At 36.2% G+C, this 21,880-nt stretch overlaps 1 protein-coding gene across 1 annotated transcript in view; it reads left to right on the plus strand.

The window, feature by feature from the left end:
- Positions 1-21,880, plus strand: part of LOC150092741 (cholinephosphotransferase 1-like) — a 204,806-nt gene that overhangs the window by 15,884 nt on the left and 167,042 nt on the right. The gene's annotated exons all lie outside the window — the stretch shown is intronic.

Consider the following 21,880-nt stretch of genomic DNA (forward strand, 5'->3'; position numbering starts at 1 on the left):
ATACACGCAGTGTCTGCACTTGTGATGTGCTCGTTATGAAAATGTTATATTAGAAGTAACATGTAAAGAAGTAAAAAAAATTGATGTACTTACTAAACTGAATATTTGTGTTACTTATAAGAAAGTTTGTTGTGGTTTAAAAATGTTGAATTTTGTGTTTTGTGAAAGACTTTCTCTTAGCGCTAATGGATACAGCGAGTCAGTCATTTTATTGCAGTGCGTAGTTTCTGACTTTTGTGAAGTGCGCATGCTCCCGGAGAGAACTTGATGTGTGATTGACAGCTGACAAGGAATGCGTTGCGTATCCAAGTTACAGTTGTAAACAAGAGAGCGTTCGGAAGTTTTTAGAACACTGGCCGAGATATATTCAAGTTGGGAGGAACTTGATTTTTTTTGTGCGGCAGTCAGAAGGAAATTTCATAATGTATTCCGAAAAGGGAATAGTGAAAATAATCGGTTTCAAGCAGGAATAAGTAAAGAATAAAAAGGAAATCTTGAAACTGTAAGTTTTTATAAACTGGCCGGTAAATATTCAAGTTGGAAGGAACTTGATTTTTTTTGTGTGTGGCAGTCGGAAGAAATTTCATAGTGTATTCCGAAAAGGGAATAGTGAAAATAATAGGTTTCAAAGAGGAATAAGTAATGAATAAAAGGAAATCTTGAAACTGTAAGTTTTTTTTAAGTGGAAAAAGTCAAGACTGTCATTTAGTATTGTGAATGAAAGAAGAACTTGTTGCTTACATTCTAAAGTGAATGTTTTTCTTAGAGAAAATATTGATAAGGAAGTTCTATAAGTATTAAGGATGCCTGAAAGTGAATGTTTAGAAAATATATTGATTAAGAAGATTTATAGGTATTAAGGATGCCTGATCTGATGAGTATTGCTACTAAAAGGAAACAAGATTTAGTCAAGAAGACTTTTATGTGTGTTACATTGATTGATGAAAAGGATCCTGAAAATGAAGTACAGAGCTGTATAACTTCTGGAAAAGAGCCTTAACAGAAAGAGAAAAAGACTATGAACATTTTTTTGTGATTGTGAAAGAAAAAGTGTTTAGTCTTAAGAGTAAGTTTATATTTTTAAATAAGGCCTTGGATCCATATAATCTGTAGTTATAGTTATGTATTATTACTAGAAGTGTATATATATTGTTTTAGTTTTATTAATTGTGTTTATTTTGTACTTGGTTTTGAGTCAATGATTAGTTGGATTCTGAAAGAGATAGTTAAAGTCATTGCACCAATTGGAGTGAACTTTTGTGCAATACAATAACATATAGGGACATTCGGAGTCAAAATAAAAATAATTGTTAGTAAAAGAGATTTATATAATAAATCACCTCATAAATATATAGTATAATTATTAACAAAGGCGCAGCCGGTAAACTAAATAGTTAATATACTATATATATATAATAAAAGAGGGAATATAATATACAATAATCTTTAAAGTATAAAAAATAACACCAAGAAATTATATTCTTGGTTTCATTCTTTATCCAAGTATAAGCAAACAAAGTTTGCATGTGAAGTAACTTCATTACTTGCCTGTATATATAGGCTAATGACTTCACATCAATTATCTTAGTATCCCATAATGCAATATCCTTATGAAAATGAATAATGCTATGCATTATGTGAAGGATCACTACCCAGACTGGTTTTGATCTTTATTGAGGTCTCATCAGTGGGAGCCAGATCCAGATGTAATACCAGGGTTGAAGTAATGCAGAAGTTACATTTCCATATACAAATAGTCAAAAGGTGTCGCACCTTATTACTAAAATACTAAAATACTCTGGATTAGAGATAATCCAGAGTTTTTTTCACTTGGTTACTATAAATTAAAGATGTCAAGAAATTATATTCTTGGTTTCATCTTTTATCCAAGTGTAAGCAAACAAAGTCTTTCAACATACATAATACAGCCTTTCCTCTTAACACATCAGAATATGAATCCTGAATGTGGGTTCTCTCACTGGAAGGAACTGAGAGGTTGCAGATTTGATGTAGTGGAGAAGGCTGGCGATATTGTGTGTTCAAGAAACAAATCGAAGCACAAACAGCATGAGTGGCATGAAAAGACAGCAGAATGGAATGTGGATTATACTCAATCAGGAACTTGAAAAAGAAAATGTGTTAGAAGTGAATACGATATCAGATGAAAAGGAAAATTTTTGGAGACCCAGAATGTGCATAGTAACCTTAATGGACCTTTGTGCATGGTAACCATAATGGCTGTGTTGGTGAAAGTAACGAAGCTAGGGAGACAATACAAGGAAGATCTAGAGTTAGTGAAAAGAACAATGTAAGTGATAAGACTGCTGATTTTGCAATGGCAAGAAATCTTGCTATATTGAATACCTTCTATAGCAAACCACAGGTACACATACAGCAGAGGGGGGGGGGTACTCCCAGATGGACTATATACTCTGCAGAAGAGAACATATGAAGGAGATAAATGCTGGCCTGGCTCGCCAAGTGGTTAGCTTATTTGCTCTCCATCTTTCAGGCTGTGGATTCAAATCCTTCTATTCATGGAATTGATTTCATGGGCATGGATTTTTGTGATTGTCTTCGGGTGAGAAATAAATTTCATCGTCTGGTGTGATATCGCTGCTCTGCTTATTGGAGGCCCTAAGTAGCTTCAGAAAGTTCCATTAGGTTTCCAGACTGTGTAAAATCTAAATGAAAAATTACAAAAAAAAAATGAAATTAATAAAAAATGGGGGAAAAAACTTTAGCCCACTCACAGCATGAATGTACTACAGATTTATAGAAGTCTTGTGTGAGTGTTTCAGCAATGATTGTTGAAAATGAACCAATAAGAGAGGAAAATGGGAAAACAAATTGGAAAACACCTGTAATGTTGGGATGGAGTTTGGGGCCAGACAACAGGAATTTGTTAAGGGGGACAAGGAAACATGGTGGTGATGGTACAACAAGGTAAAAAAGTGTATTAGGTTTCAAAAATGATGTGGGCAGAGTTATTGACAAAAATAGCAGCATAGAATTCAGAGTAGCAAAGAAAAAGGCAAAGAGAGCAGTAGCAAGATCTAAAGATGAAGCCTACCTATGCTAACTTATATGAAAGTCTGGATAATGAAGAAGTTATCAAAAGGACCCTCAGGACAGTCAAACAGAAGGAGTAAAAAAGTAAAGATGTATATAGTAACCCAGAGTGATCAAGGGACAGTAGATAGTAGTGATGATACTGTACTGTATGAAGAAATATGTGCTAAATAATGGAAAGTATTTTGAGAAATTAACGAAAGAACAATGTGCTGCGAGAGGGCACATTGTGTGTGTTGTGCTGTTATTACCACTACTGAAAAATAAGTCATTTTTTCATGTTTTATTTAATAATATTAGGTTAACCCATTGTAGTTTTTGTTTTATACAGGTATGGGATTGACTGAATTATTTAGTTTGTAAGTAAACATTGTATTTTTAAATATTGTTCCTATAGTGCCAATGCATGGTAGAACAATGGCAGCAAGGGCGTTATTGTTGGATGATTTGAATTTCCATGATTTTGTACAGTGCAATGTGTGTGTGTGTGTGTGTGTGTGTGTGTGTGTGTGTGTGTGTGTGTGTGTGTGTGTGTGTGTGTGTGTGTGTGTGTGTGTGTGTGTGTGTGTGTGCAAAACAGGTGAATAAAGTACAGTGCAATGTGTGTGTGTTAAGTGTTTCGACAGCAACTGCCAGTTTAATGGTCAAAACAAAGTGAACAATAGTATCGATGGTAAAATGGAGAACTTTAATGTTGGAATTAATATTAAATGTGTAGAGATGGAGTTACTGGAGAACAAAATAGACCTAAATAAGAAAATAGCATGCTTGCATGTTATCTTGACAGGACAAAGCTCAAAACCTGAAAGTTGCAGAAGTGGTAGGAGATTAGCTGGGCTGAGAAGAAAAAGTGTAGTCTGGGATAAAAGTCAAGATCATGTCAAAATGAAAAAACAAGGTAAGGAGAAAATTATGTATGGTAGTTCTAAGATTCTATGAAAGAAGTATTTAACAAAAGTATAACAAAATCATGCTTACCTGGTGCAAAAAAAGGTAAGGCAAAAGAACTGATTGTCTTGGTTGGCACTAATAATCTGAGAGTTGAGAAGTATTCAGTGAGGGCAGATGTGAAGGACTTGTGATGAAGCAAAAATGAAGAGCGAGAAAGTAAAGATTGTAAGTCTCCTGCCATGCTATGATAGAGGCGAATTGAGGAGGAGAGTGTTGATAACAAACAAATCAATGCAGGTTGTGCAGAAGTAATGATGTGGAGTTTGTGGACCTATGGCCTGTGTTTGACAGAAAGGATTTGTACAAAGCTGATGGACTGCACCTGAATGGTTTTGATGTTTGGTATCTAGAGAGCGCTTTGTTCACTGAGCATGCTGAATTGCAAATTCAGGAAAACTTAATTTTGTAACCAGCAAGTGCAGAATCTAGTCTCTCAAGCAAAAATATTGAATAGGGTAGTCAATTCAGGAAGTAAAGGTGGTTGGGGGCTTAAAAGGATGCTGCAGTTTCTATATACTAATGCCAGAAGTATTAGGAATAAGACAAGAGTTTTTGGCATTGCTTAGTGCAACATCTGGTAATGTGGAAGAGATAGGATCCTCACCACATGTTATTACTCCCATAATTAACCATGAGTCGCATCATGGTAGTCAACCTCCTAGATAGGAAATGACACATGAATGGAGTGCAACATCAACAAAAGTTATAGGGATTGGTGAGACATGGTTAACACAGATGAGATGTTGTTACAAGGATAGAATGTGAAAGGATTAGTATTTTCAGGGAAGATAGGATGTGGGAGGGGGTACTGCTGATGATAGCAGATGAATTGCAGCTAATAAGAGTAGCAGTCAGTTGTGCAGATGGCAGTTCTTTTGAGTCAATCTGGTGTGAGATTGAAGCCAATAGGACAAAATATAAAATTGGTTGCTGCTATAGGCTGGGGGGCTTCCTGGTATGATTTGAAAACATGCATCAGCATATTAGTATAATGAGTGTAGGTTGAATGATTATTATGAGAGGCTTAAACTATGGAGATACAGATTGGAAAGAAGAGAGATCACATGGAAGGAAGGAGATGGAATTTATACACTTACTGAGAGTTAATTACTTGAGGAAGCATGTGATAGAGGGAACTCGAGGTGCAAGAGTATTGGACCTGGTCATGGAATCAGAAGAGTTACCCATAACTAAGGTGGCCACGTCACCTCCGATTGGGAAAAGTGACTATGCACTTGATTAGAGATTGTAAAAAATTACAAATATTCTGTTAGAAGGGGTATATGTGGAACTACAAGGCAGGTGATTATGACAAGCTTAGAAGGAAGCTCAAAGCTCTGCCATGGCATGAATCCCTCAAGGGAAGTATGTTGGTAGTGCTTGGGAAATAATTAAGGGGAGATAAATATATGGGATGCTATATTAAATTAATTAATTTAATATAGCATTATATTAATTGTATATTAGAATATAATATAATAAAATAATTTATATTATATTATAATTTATATTATATATATTATAATAATATAATACAATTTTAATGCTAGTGGGATAGGGCAGGTTCGAGGTTTAGAGGTGCAGGAGGAGAGTGTGTTCCAAATACCGAGTACTCTGGATGTCATCAGTTATGCTGTGGGACTGGATGGTATTTCACCACGAGTTTTGAGAGAATGTGCTAAAGAACTGACAGCTCCTTTGACCTGGCTTCTCAATGAAAGTCTGGCTACGGGAAAGGTGCCCAGGGAATGGAAGGAAGGTAAGATAGTGCCATTGCATAAGGGTGGAAGCAGACTTGAAGTGTCTAATTATAGACCAGTTTGTGTGTCATCAGTAGTTGTTAAGATCTTGGAGAAATTAGTGAGAGACCGTATACAGCATTTGGCAGATGAGAATAATGCTGTATACAGCATTGGGCACATGAGGGTAATGTTATCTGTGAGAGTCAGCATGAATTTGTGAAGGGGCGTTCTTGTTTTAGTAATGTGCAAGCCTTTATAATAAAGTTACAAGAGCAGTAGATGAGGGAAAGGTATATACTGCCATTTACTTGGATTTAGCAAAGGCATTTGACAGGGTGCCACATAATAAGCTGATATTTAAGTTGCAGCACATGGTTTGGATGTTAGGTTGGTCAACTGGATTCAGGATTGGCTGTCTGATAGGTATCAGAGAGTTGTGTATGGTGGGTACAGTTTGAGTACTGAGCCCTGTGGGACCCCACTTGGGTCCCATAGGGCTCAGTACCTGGACCTATATTGTTTAACCTTAATATCAATGGCATTGTCAGTGGATTTCAGGGGGATATTCAGTTGTTTGCAGATGGTGTGAAGCTGGAAGGGTTATTAGTAATAGTGCAGATGTGGTAGGCTTGCAAGAGGATTTGAATAAGCTAGGCAGATGAGCAAACGAATGGGGGTGTCGGTTCAATGCAGCAAAATGTAAGGTATGGGACACATCGATAGGATGCTACATACTCTATTGGGGACAAATTTAGGGGACATATTGCAAAGGTGGTGAAGGTAACACAGAGGATTGCTGCAATAATGAGGAGGACGCTGACCTGCAGAGATAAAAGAGTTATCATTCCGTTGTATAAGACCCTGATCAGACCACACTTAAACTATTGTTCTCAGATTTGTTCCCCAGGATTTGAAGGGGATAAATTAATTGTGGAAAGTGTACAGCAGCAGATAACAAAGACAGTTTCAAGACTGTACAATATTAGTTATGAGGATCGGCTGAGGGAATGTGGAATGCAGAGTTTGGTGAGAAGAAGGAGAGGTGATATGATTGAGACTTTTAAACTGTTGAGAAGTGGTTACAGGGTTTAAATTGGGGAGTTCTTTTGCTTGGTTGAACAGTGGGAAGTAGTGATGACAAGAGGCCATCCCTGGAAGTTACGAAAGGAAACTGTGAGCAAGAGGGTGAGGAGTGGTTTCTTTGCATGGATGGTGGTTGAACCATGGAATGCATTGCCTGATGGAGTGGTGAGAGCGAGAACGGTCAATGAGTTTAAGTAGTGGTATGATAGATTTTGTGTTTCCTAGGAGGGACCTCCCACGATGAGTCTTGATAGACTTTATGTTTCCTAGGAAGAAACCTTCTGCGATGAGTCTTTTGACTCCATCAAGGCCTGAATAATAATAATAATAATAATAATATCTGTTTTAAGGATGGTTAATTGGGTAGGAGTTAGATGGATGAATAAGCATGATTAAGCATGAGCTTCAGAAAAAGAAAATGCTTGGAGGGTGTATGAGGAGAAAGGTGACCAGCACAGTAAGGAAGAAAAAATCAGATTAAGAGAAGAAACTAGCCTAGGAAATCCCAAAGAGTTCTTTCACTATGGGGTGCTTAAGGGTCAAAGCTGTATAACTGAGAGGAGACCTCCACATAGCCTTTAAAGGAATGCGGAGAACCGACCAGGGCTTCTGACTTAATGTCCAATCCTCACCTTCTCGTGGTGCACCCTGTTGGGTATCTACTTGGATACTGAATGGACGAGGATGGGCTGCCAATTTGGGATTTAGCCGACCAAATTGTAATTCTTATTGGTTAAACCAAAATATAGAATGATGGTAAACATGAAAAAATTTCATGCCGGCTGGGGCGTCGCCCGGTTAAACAAGGCCCCCGTTGTTTTTGCCAGGGAACCAGGGCAAACAGCGAAAAGTCAGCTACTGGAACAAATCTGAAAATAAACCCCAACTCAACATTACCAGAGTTAAAGATCGGTACTATCAACGTAAGAAGCCTGAATGGCAAAGAAATGGAGCTAGCTGAGGAATTAGATAAGTACCAGATTGACATAATAGGGGTGACTGAAACAAAAAAGGCCAAAACTGGTGAGATCTTTCTGAGCAATAAATACAAAATGTTATATTCAGGCAATGACAATCAAGGAAAAGAAGGAGTAGCCATAGTATTCAACACAAAATACGAGGCTAATCTTCTTGAATGGCAGGCAGTCTCAAGTAGAGCAATGTGGGCAAATATGAGAATGGGGAACTGGACAATGAGACTTATTTGTGCCTATGGTCCCACAGAAGGTTCTACTAAGGTAGAAGTGGAGGAATTTTTTGAGGCTTTAGAAAAAGCAACTGACACAATGAAAAATGAAAAGTTGGTCCTTGTTGGGGATCTAAATAGCAGAGTAGGAAATGATTGAGATATACAAAAATATTTTGGGAAAATTTGGAGAAAAGAGCAAAGCTAATAATAAAGGCAAATATCTGTTGGATTTCTGCTCAGGACATGGACTGGTTATTACTAACACCATGTTCCAACATAAAAATGTGCACAAATTCACATGGAGAGAAGAGGCTAGGAATAAGAAAAGTCTCATTGACTATGTTATTGTTGATAGTGATGTTTTCTCCCTGCTGCAGGACACCAGAGTGTACAGAGGATTTGAAATTGGAAGTGATCACTATTTAGTCTTGAGCAGGATAAAATTGAATTTCATATTGTAAAGAATAATATGTAAGAAAGTTTTAAAGCAAATAAAAGTTGAGCAGCTCTCAGATGTGAGCTGTAGACTAAAATACACAAAGATTATTGAAGAAAAAATGAAAGAGTTTGAGAACAGGAATCAAACCTTGGAGATTCAGTGGCAAACTCTGAAGAAAACATTGATTGATTCTGCCAGAGAGGCATGTGGTGAGGTTGTCTGTAAGGATAAAAAAATCAGAACTCCCTGGTGGACACAGGAAGTTAAAGAGGTAGTGAAGGAAAAGAAGAAAACATACCAAAAGTTCCTGGCAAATAAGTCAGCTTGTGCTCTTTGAGAATATAGAGACAAATACAAGAATGCTAAACACTGTGTAAAACTAGCTAAACAAAAGTCATGGGAGGACTTTGGCAAGAATATAGAAAATAAATATCAAGAAGGTGGCAAAATATTCTGGAGGTTGTTGAAGAAGCTTAAGAATGGAGGAAAGAGTGCTATAAAAGGAATTTAGAGATGATAAAGGTGACTTGAAAACGGGAGAAAAAGATATCCTTGAAGTATGGAGTAATTACTTTGAAAAACTGCTAAATGAAACAAGCAGTGATGACAGCACAGTGGTAAAAAACACTGACCAGGCATGCAGTTAGGAATACATATCCATACTTGAAGTAGAAAAAGCCATCAAAGGCTTGAAATGTGGAAAGGCAGCAGGAGTAGATGATATTCGACCAGAAATGCTGAAGTATGATGGTATAAGAGTCTTACAGTGGCTGCACTGCATAGTTCAGAAAGCCTGGACAGAGGGACGAATTCCCGATGATTGGAGTAGAGCTCTCATAGTACCCATATATAAAAAGGGAAATAAAACTGAATGTGAGAATTACAGAGGTATTTCCCTACTGAGTGTTCCTGGCAAGATCTATGCAAGTATACTTGAGAAACGGTTGAGAAGAATTGTGGAAGAAAAGCTTGGTGACAAGCTGGATTCAGGCCAAATAGAGGCTGTCAGGATCAGATCTTCACTTTACGACAAATAGTCGAGAAAGCATGGGAATATAACAAAGATTTGTATTTAAGTTTTGTCGATCTGGAAATGGCATATGACAGGGTGCCAAGAGAGAAGCTATTCAATACGCTGTAGTTATATGGTGTCAATGGGGCATTATATCAAGCAATACTCAGTCTTTATTTGTGTTGTAAGTCAGCAGTTAGAATTGAAGGAAGTACAGGAAGATGGTTTAATGTTAAATCTGGTGTGAGACAAGGATGTTCATTATCCCCTCTGTTATTCATTATCTATATGGATCACATTATGAAGGAAAGTGGTATTAAACATGATATCAAAATTGGAGATGTTAATGTCAGCTCTTTGCTTTATGCGGATGATGTTATACTTCTAAATAAATCTGCTACAAGTCTGCAAGATTCTCTGACTAAATTGAATAACTGTTATAATAGATATGGTATGAAGGTCAGCAATAAAAAGACAAAGACAATGAAAATAGGCAGAATCATTGAAAATGTCAACTGTGTTGTGAATGGAGAACCTGTGGAACAAGTAAAACATTTCAGCTATTTAGGCACGATTTTTACTGAAGCTGGTAAATTAAATATAGAAATAGACAACAGAATCAGCAAAGCTGGTATGGTGGGAAGTCAATTGAATAAATTCATATGGAATAAGAGAGAAATTAGTCGGAACACTAAATTAGCTGTATACAAGACAGCTGTGTTCAAACCAGTTTTAACTTATGGATCTGAGAGCTGTGTCAGAAGTAAAACACTTGACCAAAGACTAGAGACCACAGATATGAGACTCCTGAGAAAGATTATAGGTGTGAACAGATGGCATCAATGGCAGTATCATATTAAAAATGAGGATATTAGGAAATAACTTGATATTGTCAGCATTCAGGAATGCGTTAGCAGAGCTAATCTCAGGTGGTATGGTCACTTAAACAGAATGGGCGAAGAAAGATTAGCAAAACAAGTGTTCTCTGCCAGGTTGGCAGCAAAACGACCCAGAGGAAGACCAAGATATAGGTGGATTGATACGGTACAAAGTGCTTTAGACGATAGAAATATAAGATCTGATAATGTTGGAGTGTTGACAAGTAACAGACTGATTTGGAGGAAAATTGTAGATAGGAAATTAACAATGATGTAATTTTTTTCATGTAGTACTATCATATCCTGTACACCCCTTCAGGGTAAATGGCAGGAATTTGATGATGATGATGATTCTTTCACTATATGGCAAGTAAGAGGAAAAATGAACTGTGGAAGAATAACCTTAATGAGTGCTGATGGTCATGAAGTTACAGAAGCAGATATTAAACAAAATTAGATAGATAATAGTGAATCAAGGCAATGTGGAGAGCTTGCAGGATGTTTTAAATAAGCTATCAGTATGGGAAAAAGATAATGGGTGTCAATTTAATGTGAAGAAATGTAAAGTTGTGCATTTTAGGATAAATAGATTATGAGCTGTGTACTACATTAATGGAACTGTACTCCAGAAAATAGATGAAGCTAGGGATGTGGTAGATAGAGAGTTTACATCTGGATTACTGTGCTCAGGTTTGGTCTCCTGGGTTCTGGGGACTGAAGAAGTGGTGAAGAGGATTGAGAGGAAAGCAACTAAGATGGTGAGTCGTCTCTGGAATGTTCCCAATGAGGATAGATGGAGGGTGTGGAGGGACTGCAGAAGTTGGTTGACAGGTGAAAAAGAGAGGATATGATAGAAACATTTTTTAAGTTACTTAAAGGGTTTTATAGGATTGATGCAGGGAAAATATTTCAGCACTTGGCTAGAGGACAGAATAAGAGGTCATCCCTGGAAATTGAGTAAAAGCTTGGTTAATAGGTCACTCACAAGGACTACATTTTTCACTTGGAGAGTTGTGATTGAATGGAATTTGTTGACAGAGTTAGTTGTTAGTGCTTTGTTATGTGGGTTCAAGGAGAAGTATGATAGATTGTGTGGACAGTTTGGGTCTCCTGCAATGAGTCTTGACTGCATGGAGTTGCCTGTACAATAATAAAAGTAAATAGGAGTATACAAAAGAATAAAGGAGATCCAGTAATAGGGCCAATTCATAACATAACAAGAATGGAAGTAGAATCATTGAAAAAAAATTAAAAACAGGAAGGCAGTTGCACTGGTAACATCTCCATAGAAGCATGGAGATATCTATTAAGGGTGTGACTATTAACGAATGCCTTTAACAGTATTGAAAGTGAGAAAATGCCAGAGAGATGGACAAAGAGTATACTGGTTCTAGTATATAATTCCAAAGATGATATCCAGTCCTGTAGTAACTGCAGATGAATTAACCTCATGATTCACACAATGAAGATATGAGAAAGGGTAATTGAGAAGAGGTTGCAAGAGTTAGTGTTAAATAGTGAAGTGCAGTTTGAGTTTATACCTTGCTGGGGAATAACTGATACCATCTTCGCTCTAAAACAGTTCACAGAAAAGTATTGGGAGAGTAACTGAGAACTTTTTCTGGTCTTTTTTTTATTTGGAAAAGGCCTTTGATAGACTCGCAAGAAAAGAGAGAGAAGCATGAGGACGAAAATGATTACAGAGAAGTATGTACATCTTTTTTTTTTTTTTTTTAATTTGGAAAAGGCCTTTGATAGACTCGCAAGAAAAGAGAGATAGAGAAGCATGAGGACAAAAATGATCACAGAGAAGTATGTACATCTTGTATATGACATGTAGGAAAACAGGAGTGAGATGTAGAGCAGGAACCACTGAGGCATTCCCTGTAAAAGTGAGAGTCCATCAAGGGTCAGCTTTGAGCCCCTTATTTGTTATGTTCTTGGATGTGTTGACAGAGATGGTAAGAACTGAATCACCCTAGACCAGTGGTGTTCAACCTTTTTTACTATGCAAGTTACTTTTCTATAAAAAGTTATTTGGCGATCTACTCTCTTATATAGATCATGTTCCCCCAACCTGATATCTGATTACGCACAAATAAACAACTAAAATCTTTATTTGTGTATTTAAAAATTTATTTATCACTTTTAATTATTTTAATACAACAAAAAACCAACAACAAATATAATGGAGTAAAATATTTATTTCTCTATTTTGGAAAACCAAAGTTAGAAAAAACAACAGATTGATTACAAACTCACAAGTTACAGGAAATGCTGGTTGATTAAAAAAAAAAAAGAAAGTTAATGGGAAATTTGGCATTGTTTGGACCTCGCAATATTTTCATAGTCAAGTTGATATGAAGAAGTGGCCAATCGCAGACAATCATCCAAATGATCATTTGTAATTTGGTTTCTTAATTGATTTTTTATGACGGTCATATTTGAAAAAGCAGATTCTGACAAGTATGTCGATCTGAAACACGACAGAATTTTTCGCTCAATATCAGTTAATATTGGGAATTTTTCATGTGCATACTTCCAAGTGACTTCATTGTTTATTGATTTTAAATGTAAACTATTCTGAATGTTTATTATCTCAAGTTCTACTTCAGCTTGGTTTATATCAAACAGCCCACTAATTTTATTTGAAATTTCTGAGATGTTCAAGTTTTCTTGAAATGGATTATTGATAAAAGATACAATCATTTTAGTTTTATTAAAATCTTTAAATCTCGAATTTATTTCTTCGTCAACTAATTCTATTTCACGAATAAATTCTTTTAAATCATAGTGAAGCATTTGTTGATTTTGTTCAAAAAATTTTAATAAATATGGGAGCTGTCTAAATTCGGGGTCATTTATATTTTTCTTTAATAAAAGTAAGTAAGTTTTTATTGAACTTAACATGTCAATTAAATTTTTATCTCTACCTTGTAACTCTAAATTTAAATTGCTTAATTACTTACAGAAATCTACTATAAATGATAAGTGTAACAACCATCTTTTATCACTCAATTATGGATAAATATCAACTTTTTCATGAAGAAAATTTTATATCGTTATTTAATACAAGAAATCTTTCTAAAAATTGACTTCTGCTGAGCCAGCAAACATTATTGTACAACAGAAGTTCCCTATCATCATCTGCCTGTAATTTAAATAACCGCCTTTGCAGGACTTTTCCTCAAACAGAATTTACAATTTTAAATGTAATATCCAAAGATTTTGTGTTTAATCTTTTACTACACGGTACTTGTTGGTGAATAATACAGTGGTATGTTAAAAAAACTGGATATTTGTCATCGTTTTTACATAATGAAATGAAGCCTGATTTATTACCTATCATTGCAGGAGCACCATCAGTAGTAATAGACACAAGTTTAAAAAGCGGAAGTTTGTGTTGTTTCACAAATTCATCAAATGCCGAAAAAATGTCTTCTCCCCTAGTCTTTCCCAATAATGGTATAATTTTCAAAAGTTTTTCTTTACTTGAATAATCTTGAAATACCATGCAAATAAATTCCATTAACTGAGCAATATCAGTGAAGTCGTTTGATTCATCAAATTGTAATGAAAAACGCAACACACTGGTGAATGTTTGACATTAACCTGGCCTGGAAACTTTTCTCCGGCAATTGGAACTCTTCCTTTCGGCAATTTGAAACCTTGTCTGTGGCCTAGAAGTAGTCTCTCTCTAGCGATGTCTGGAACCAAGAAGCTCTTTTCTGGAAGCGGAAAACTCCTCTCTCAAGCAACATGGATCCGGGCAGTCTCTCTGACGGCGACTCTGGACTGGGCGGCCTTTTCTCTGACAGCAATTCTGGAACCAGGGACCCCCTTCTGCTTGCTTCAGTCCCTTTTTATTAGGCCTCCTCTGAGACCTTGCATGAAGTTTGGCAACCCCCAAAGAATTAGTATGAGTCTTTCATCTTAAGTTTCAAGTTCGGCATGCCTTTTGTTCTCCTTCGCTTTCTTTTGATTGTAAGTTGCTGGCCGTCGGAAAGTTGTTTGAGCTCTTTCTGACAGACTTCGAAGATGTTTACACTTAGTGCCTGCAAGCCTTTCTCATACATACAAGTTTCAATAACAATCTTTCTAATGCCGCCATGTTCAGCTTAGGCGACAAAATCATGTCCTTTGTTTTTAGCACTCTAATATATTGTTATTAACGCAGTATATACAGTTAGCTTCAAAAGAGTTATTTACAAAAACATCTAATACAAACTATACCGAGACAAAGAAAGTTTATTTTTTTACAATATTCACATGGGACTTAACCTAAGTAAAATATCGATGTAATGTGCTTTAGAATAATTAATATTTAAGCTACTATTGAGTTTTTACACTTTGCTTATAATCGTATTCACTCAGCTCGCTGTTTGACTTCCACTGATCCAAATTAATTCATCATTTACCGGGACTTATAAGAAAATTACTGATTTCACAATTTTAACGAAAAATAAATAAACAATAGCAATACACTTAAAGCGAATTTAAAATAATACAAAATAATGATAAATAAAATATTATGTTTTCCGTTTTAATTAAATTTGTAAGTAAGGAGGAATACACAAGAGATCGACCAAAAATCGCTCTCCGGTCGATCACGATCGACGGGTTGAACACACCCCTGCCCTAGACAATATTTTGTTGATGATATAGTGATTTGCACAAAGTTTGAACAGCAAGCAGAAGAAAGACTTGAACACTGGAAGAAAGCTTTGGAAGATAGTAACTTCAGGATCAATAGAAATAGAAATAAGAGAATGCATGTCTTCTAGTGAAGCAGCAGGGAATATAATATTGCAGAGTACAGATATGCCAGAAGTGTTTAGGTTCACATACCTAGGATCATTTGTTCAAAGTGATGAATACCTGGATGCAGAACTCAATAGGAGGATTTAACAGGATGAATAAACCGGAAGAAGATTTCGGATATCTTGTCTGATACAAAGTATCTAGCAAGTTAAAAGTTCAAGATCTACAAAATGATAGTAAGACCTGCACTGATATATATAGTGGTGAGACCTGGCAGATGACTAAGAGATGGGAGAAGAGAATGGACATAACTGAAATGAGAATGCCGAGACTTGCAAGTGGTAAGCAAAATTGGACATGATCAAAACTCACTGAAGCACAGGACAATGAAGGTAACTCAAGAGGGAATGAAGACTGAGGACATTTGGTAATGTTATGCAACAAGACAAAAGCTATGTGGAAAGGAAAGTGCTGCAGATGAATCCACCAGGTAAATAAGAGTAGACCTAAAAACAATGGCTAGATAGCTTGAGAAGGGATCTCTAAAACCTCAGACTAGAGGAGAACATGGCCTTAGACAGAACTGAATGGAGGAGGTTGATCTGCTGCAGCCATCCCACTTGAGTGGAAATGAAGCTGAAGAAGAAAAAGATTTTTATGGATTGAATTTTTCTTTCTTTTTATAACTTTTTTGTAATTCATTGCACCTTGTAGTAACTTAATGTATTATCCATATATGAAATTTTACTTAATTATAGTTAATTAATATATTCTGAAACAGTAGATTCCTTCTATCTTGACATAACTTTTGCTTTAGTGGGAAGCACTTATCATAATTCATGGGATGTCTATCCTGCCCATTGAAAATAGTTTCTATTTTGCAGTTGTCAAACGTGTCAATGACAACTTGTCTACTCCTAGAGCTTTAGATTCACTTCACAAATATGTTTCCTTGGTTTTATCCTCAAAAATGTTTACTTCTTTCTGCAATCTGCCCAGTCAACCTCAACTAGTTGGATTTTTCTCAAAATTTGAATTTTGAGAAAAATTCAAATTTCAACTTCCTTAGGCATCACTCTTTCAGTTTTTTCCAACTAAACACTCTTCAACTCTTATTATCTCAAAGGAGGTATTTGCATGTGTTCACTCTGATGTACTATGTCAGAGAACTTCCAGCTTAGAATTTCCTCTTTTTTTTAAAAAAAAAACAAAATCTTGTCTGGCTGAAAATCTTCCTATTCAATTTTTATAAAATTCTTCTGTTGTTTCTACCACTTTCCTTATGCCACCAACAATTTTAATTTTTTGATTTCCTTTCTTCTTCTTCTTCTTCTTCGCGTTATTCCCGCTTCCTATGCAGGGTCCGCGTGTTACTTAGATGCGACTACTTGTTAGTACTACTCCCAACCGACCCGTCGCCTGGTCTGCCGCTGGGGGGGATATATTTTTGACTGTAGAGGTGTATGTTCACGGGGCCGGTTTGCCTGTTTGCGGGATGAAAAACGCCAGATAAACTGGCGGAAAAAACCCTACTGACCGCGCCCAAGACCGGCTAACTTGGCTATGCCTGAGGAAGATCCTCAAATTCCTCACGTCTACAACGGGAATCGAACCTGGGACACTCCTTCCCCAGGCATATGGTTGCGAAGCGCAAAGCCACTAGGCTAACCGCGCGGTCGATTTCCTTTCTTTAAATGTTAATTTCTTCTATTCCAATTTCTCTAATAGCAAATCATTTTCCATGGAAATTTCAATGTTTACAACGCTGACATTATTAACATTTGCTACTACAATTGTTCACGTCTACCAGAACAGTGAACAAACCTAACCACTTCTCAAGCACTCAACTTACTCCTCATGACAGTGACTCTTCCAAGTATGTAGGCCGTTCAATAAGTTATAAGACTATATTTATACAGAAAACAGATTACCTTTAATCGTCATTTACATGGTCTTTTTCAAAGTAACTACCGTGAGACCTGATGCATTTGTTCCAACGTTGCGTCCACTTCTTAAACACATGTGAAAGTCGGTTTTTTGAGAGTTCTTTCAAAACCGCTTCCGCAGCTTTTATACATGCTTTGTTGCTTTCGAAATGGCGGCCTCTTAATGGTTTCTTGAGCTGAGGAAACAGCCAGAAATTGCACAGTGTGAGATTAGGACTGTATGGAGGGTGTGGTAGGATAGTGATAGTGAATGGATCCTCATCCCTGAACTTTGCCATTAATGTTGAGGCTCCATATTGCTCTGTCCTTTCATTCACTCTCCTCTTCCTTTGTGTATTCAGTTGATTGCAAATACATTACACACTTTTGCTGATGGCAGTACACTGCACTCCTATTCATATGACAAAGTACTACACTGATCACTGCAGGCTCCAGAATGTTATCTTCTGCAACTTTAAATTCTGATATTCAGATCTATACTTCATTGCAGTGGGGATAATCTTATCAGTTTAACTGCTAGTTAAATATAATCCTGCCTTATTTCTCACAAAAAAATAAACTTTTTCTGACAACAGAAATCTCTAAACAAGATGAACTCTCTTTTCTTGGGACTACCATAATATTAAATCTCACTGGCATAAATATATTATAAATACTGCCAGCTCAAGGCATCAAAAATCAGGTTTTCTCTTTTACTCAATGCATTACTTTAGCTTTCTTAACTCTGTATAAAGCAAATCTGCTGGCCAGCCATTGTGAATATTGCACTCACATTTGGGGTGTGTTTCTAAGAGCTCCCTAAAAGATACTTGGCTTAATATAGAAGAGAACAGTAAGATTAACTAATGACCTGTCTCTCACCAATTCACTCCACTCATTTTCATATACACATTCAGTTTCTGTTGCTTGCATCCTCCAACAAATGCTTCCGTGGTCCATTCATCTGAAATGGCATCAGTATTTCTCCACTCTATACTAAATTCATTGAATCATTTACAGCTATTATTCTGCACTCTTTTTTATTTCAGCTCCAAACTTGCTAAACAAATTTCTTTTTCTATTTATTCATTCTGCTACAGCTGTCTTTTATAAGTCTTCTCCCTTATGTGTTTTCTTTAAAAAATCCAGTGTGAATAAGTTTCTTCTCAACTTTGTTTACACAGAAGGTTATCCAACCTTTTGTGTAACAAACAACAACAACAAAAAAAAAAAAAAGTACCCCTTCCCCTGTGAATAAAAAGTACAATATATGACATTTCATCCACTTCTGCAATAAGCATGTTAATATATATCTCTTGTTACTTAATCTGCTTTACTTCTAATAAATTCAAATGTGTTTATACTATTACATCATTATAGTCACAAGTTGTTGGGCATGGATTGCATTCCGTGCCACAGTTGATTTTCTCTAAATTACTTATGTTATATAAATAGCATACAGATGATCATATAAGAATCACAATGCTCATTCAGTATAGCATTGTTCTTTCATTACTGAAAATATCATTGTTATGCTTTCTTACTTGTCTTTATAATTTTAGGCTGATTTTTGATTTTCAGTTTACATTTTTTTCAGAGGTTATTCAGTTTCTTTATTCAGCTTAGTTAATAAATCTTGGGTGATTATAGAAGTTTAATCATTTTCATAGAAGAATCCAATCTGATTATTTATATGGATTGAGCTATAGCTGACCAGAAATATTACTTCTGGTATTTGCAGGAGGCTTAAAAAATTTTGTGTTGGCTCACCAGTTAGGCAAATATCTTACTAGCCTGGGTGCAATCCACAGAAACCATTATACTATAGTTATTTGTTTAATTCTGATCTGGTTAATTTGTAAGCTTTTGTTAATGCTATGTCTAATTTTTATTCTGTATAGCTACTCGTATTGAAGCAACTGTTAACTAGTCTGTTAACTAGAAAAAAATTATGCATTTTATAAGCGATACAAAACTATTTATTTATTTATTTTGATTCATGAAAGTTTTTACTATCTTTTTTTTGCTTCCAACACTTATAAAATGTTTTAAATCATCTTTACAGAAAAAAGCAAATAGCTTCTTCTCTGCCATTGTTAGCATTCAGTAGGATAAAAGCTCTCAGTAAATAAAACCCTTAAATCTACATGTAGACTTAACTCTACATGTAAACCACATTATGTTTCTGAATTCTGATTAGTTCCAAAAGATTGCAAATAGACAGGACCAGTGATACATATGAAATGGTAGCAACTCTCAGATAACAATTGAAAAACATTTAGATTAGAATCATTATAAAGAAATATTTTGGGAAAATAAATACTCCATTCTCAGCTTTCCAAGTTTTAATACCTTCTGTTAACTGCTGAAATATGCAGAATTTGATATTATATCAAATTCTGCATACTTCAGTCATTGGGGAAAAAATAAGTAATTACTGCTCTCTGCTGCATATCTGTTTTATCGTATCTGTTTTAAGTTGCCATGTTGCAAGTGTTTGGTTACCTTGCACTAACTGAGCATTCTCTAAAGATAAAATGATGCATGCATATCCTAACTTTGCATTGATCACGTATTCCATTGAGACAAAATCATTGATAATTGACAAAACAGATTTTAATTATCAGCATTCTCAAATATGTGCGATAAGTGAAGTAAAATACAATAAACTATTTTTTTATATAATGTTGATTCTGAAATGGCATTATATAAATAAATAAAAAAACTGACAATTAAACTGAAATTTTTTTTCTGCTTTTTTTTTTTTTTTACTGGTGTACTAAAAATTCTCACTCATCTTGAACAAGTGAGAAGTTTTCAAAAATGCATTTTTCAAGCCCTTATCTGTAATTATGCAAGTTTTGCTTTACATAAATTGTGTTTTCTATACATACTGACTACATTATTAACAGTTATTATAAATGTTGTCTGGAACAGAAAATTTGAAAGAGGATGTTAGAACAAATTTATGTATTTAGCTGCTATTTGGTCACATGGTCCAGACACATTGAATACATTTTGTAGCAATTAAAATTTGTAGCAAGTAAAAGGAAAAATGTACATGGCAGATTGATTTTAAAGAATGCCGATGGTAGGGAGGTAACTGAATCAGTTGAGATAGTTGAGTTACTGAGTGAGCACTTTGCAAAAGTATATCATCCAGGTGGTGACATTGCAGAAACGAATAAACCAGTAGATTATACGGGAATTGTGGTTAATGAAGTGGAGGTGAGTAGTCTATTGCATAACCTCAATGTCAATACATCTGTGGGATTGGATGGTATACCAGCTCGTGTTGTACGAGAAGCAGCTAAAGAATTGTCAGTACCCTTGACCATTTTGTTTAATTTGAATCTCGGGTCTGGGTTAGTCCCGAGCGGGTGGAAAGAGGGGAAAATAGTTCCACTGCATAAAGGTGGTTCCAAGACTGCTGTAGTAAATTACCGACCGATTAGCATATCAGGAATCATTGTCAAGGTCTTAGAGAAAATAGTCAAGAGGAAAATACAAGATTGGATAGAAGAAAATGGGATACTGTATCGGGGACAGCATGGTTTTGTGAAGGGTAGGTCATGCCTCAGTAACTTGCTCACGTATTATAACACAGTGACGGCTGAACTGGATAAGGGTAATGGGTTTACGGTGATTCTACTGGACCTTGCCAAGGCCTTTGACAGGATTCCACATGGAATTCTAATCAGTAAATTGCAGCATATGGGAATGGACATAGGGTTGGTGAGATGGATAGGAGGGTGGTTGACGGAGAGATATCAGAGAGTGGTTTACTCGGGAGTAGAGTCCACAAGACGGCCTGTGACTAGTGGTGTGCCACAAGGATCTGTTCTTGGACCACTGCTGTTTAATTTGTTCATAAATGATATAGGAAATGATCTGAGTGGAACAGTTCATTTGTTTGCAGATGATGCGAAGTTGGGTAGGGCAATAGTGAATGCAGATGACGTCAAAATTTTGCAGGATGATTTGGATAGATTGGAGGTCTGGGCTAAGGAGAATGGATGTCAGTTTAATGTGGCAAAATGTAAGGTTATGCATTTTGGGGTGAAAAGATTGGCGGCAGTTTACTGCATTGGTGGAACCGTGCTCCAGGAAATTGATGAGTCACGAGATTTAGGAGTGTTGGTAGATAAGGAATTGAAATTTAGGGGACACATTGCAAAAGTGACCAAAACAGCTCATCAAATCACTTGGTTGCTGAAGAATACGATGACAAGCAGAGACAAGCAGGTTATTGTTCCTCTGTATCGAGCCTTGATAAGACCCCATCTAGACTACTGTGCTCAGATTTGGTCACCTAGGTTTCTTCTTGATGGGGAGGAGGTGGAGAGGATCCAGAGGCGAGTGACCAAGATGATAGCAGGTCTGTGGAATGAACCGTATGAGAACAGGTTGAGGATTTGTGGGTTGCAAAAATTGGTTGATAGGCGGAGGAGGGGAGATATGATTGAGACATTCAAATTACTGAAGGGTTTCTATAAAATTAATTCAGAAGATATATTTGAGTACAGGGCTGGTTGTGGGAGGACTAGGGGACATCCATGGAAACTGGGCAAAAGTGTGGTTAGTAAAGGTGTTAGAGCTGGGTTCTTTACTTTTAAAGTAGTGAATGAGTGGAATGTGCTCCCTGAGTCTGTGGTGGATGCTGTGACAGTGAATGAGTTTAAGGCGAGGTATGATAGATACTGTATGAATGTCAAATAGTTGTGATGAATATGATTTGGGGCCTCCCTCGATGAGTCCAATGACTCCCTGGAGTTGCCCGTAATAATAATAATAATAATTTTTAGTGCATGTAAATAGCCAGCACCCC

Source organism: Typopeltis vanoorti, chromosome 25, assembly GCF_054136105.1.
Source record: "Typopeltis vanoorti isolate ZY-2024b chromosome 25, IOZ_Tvanoo_1.0, whole genome shotgun sequence".
Taxonomy (NCBI): domain Eukaryota; kingdom Metazoa; phylum Arthropoda; class Arachnida; order Uropygi; family Thelyphonidae; genus Typopeltis; species Typopeltis vanoorti.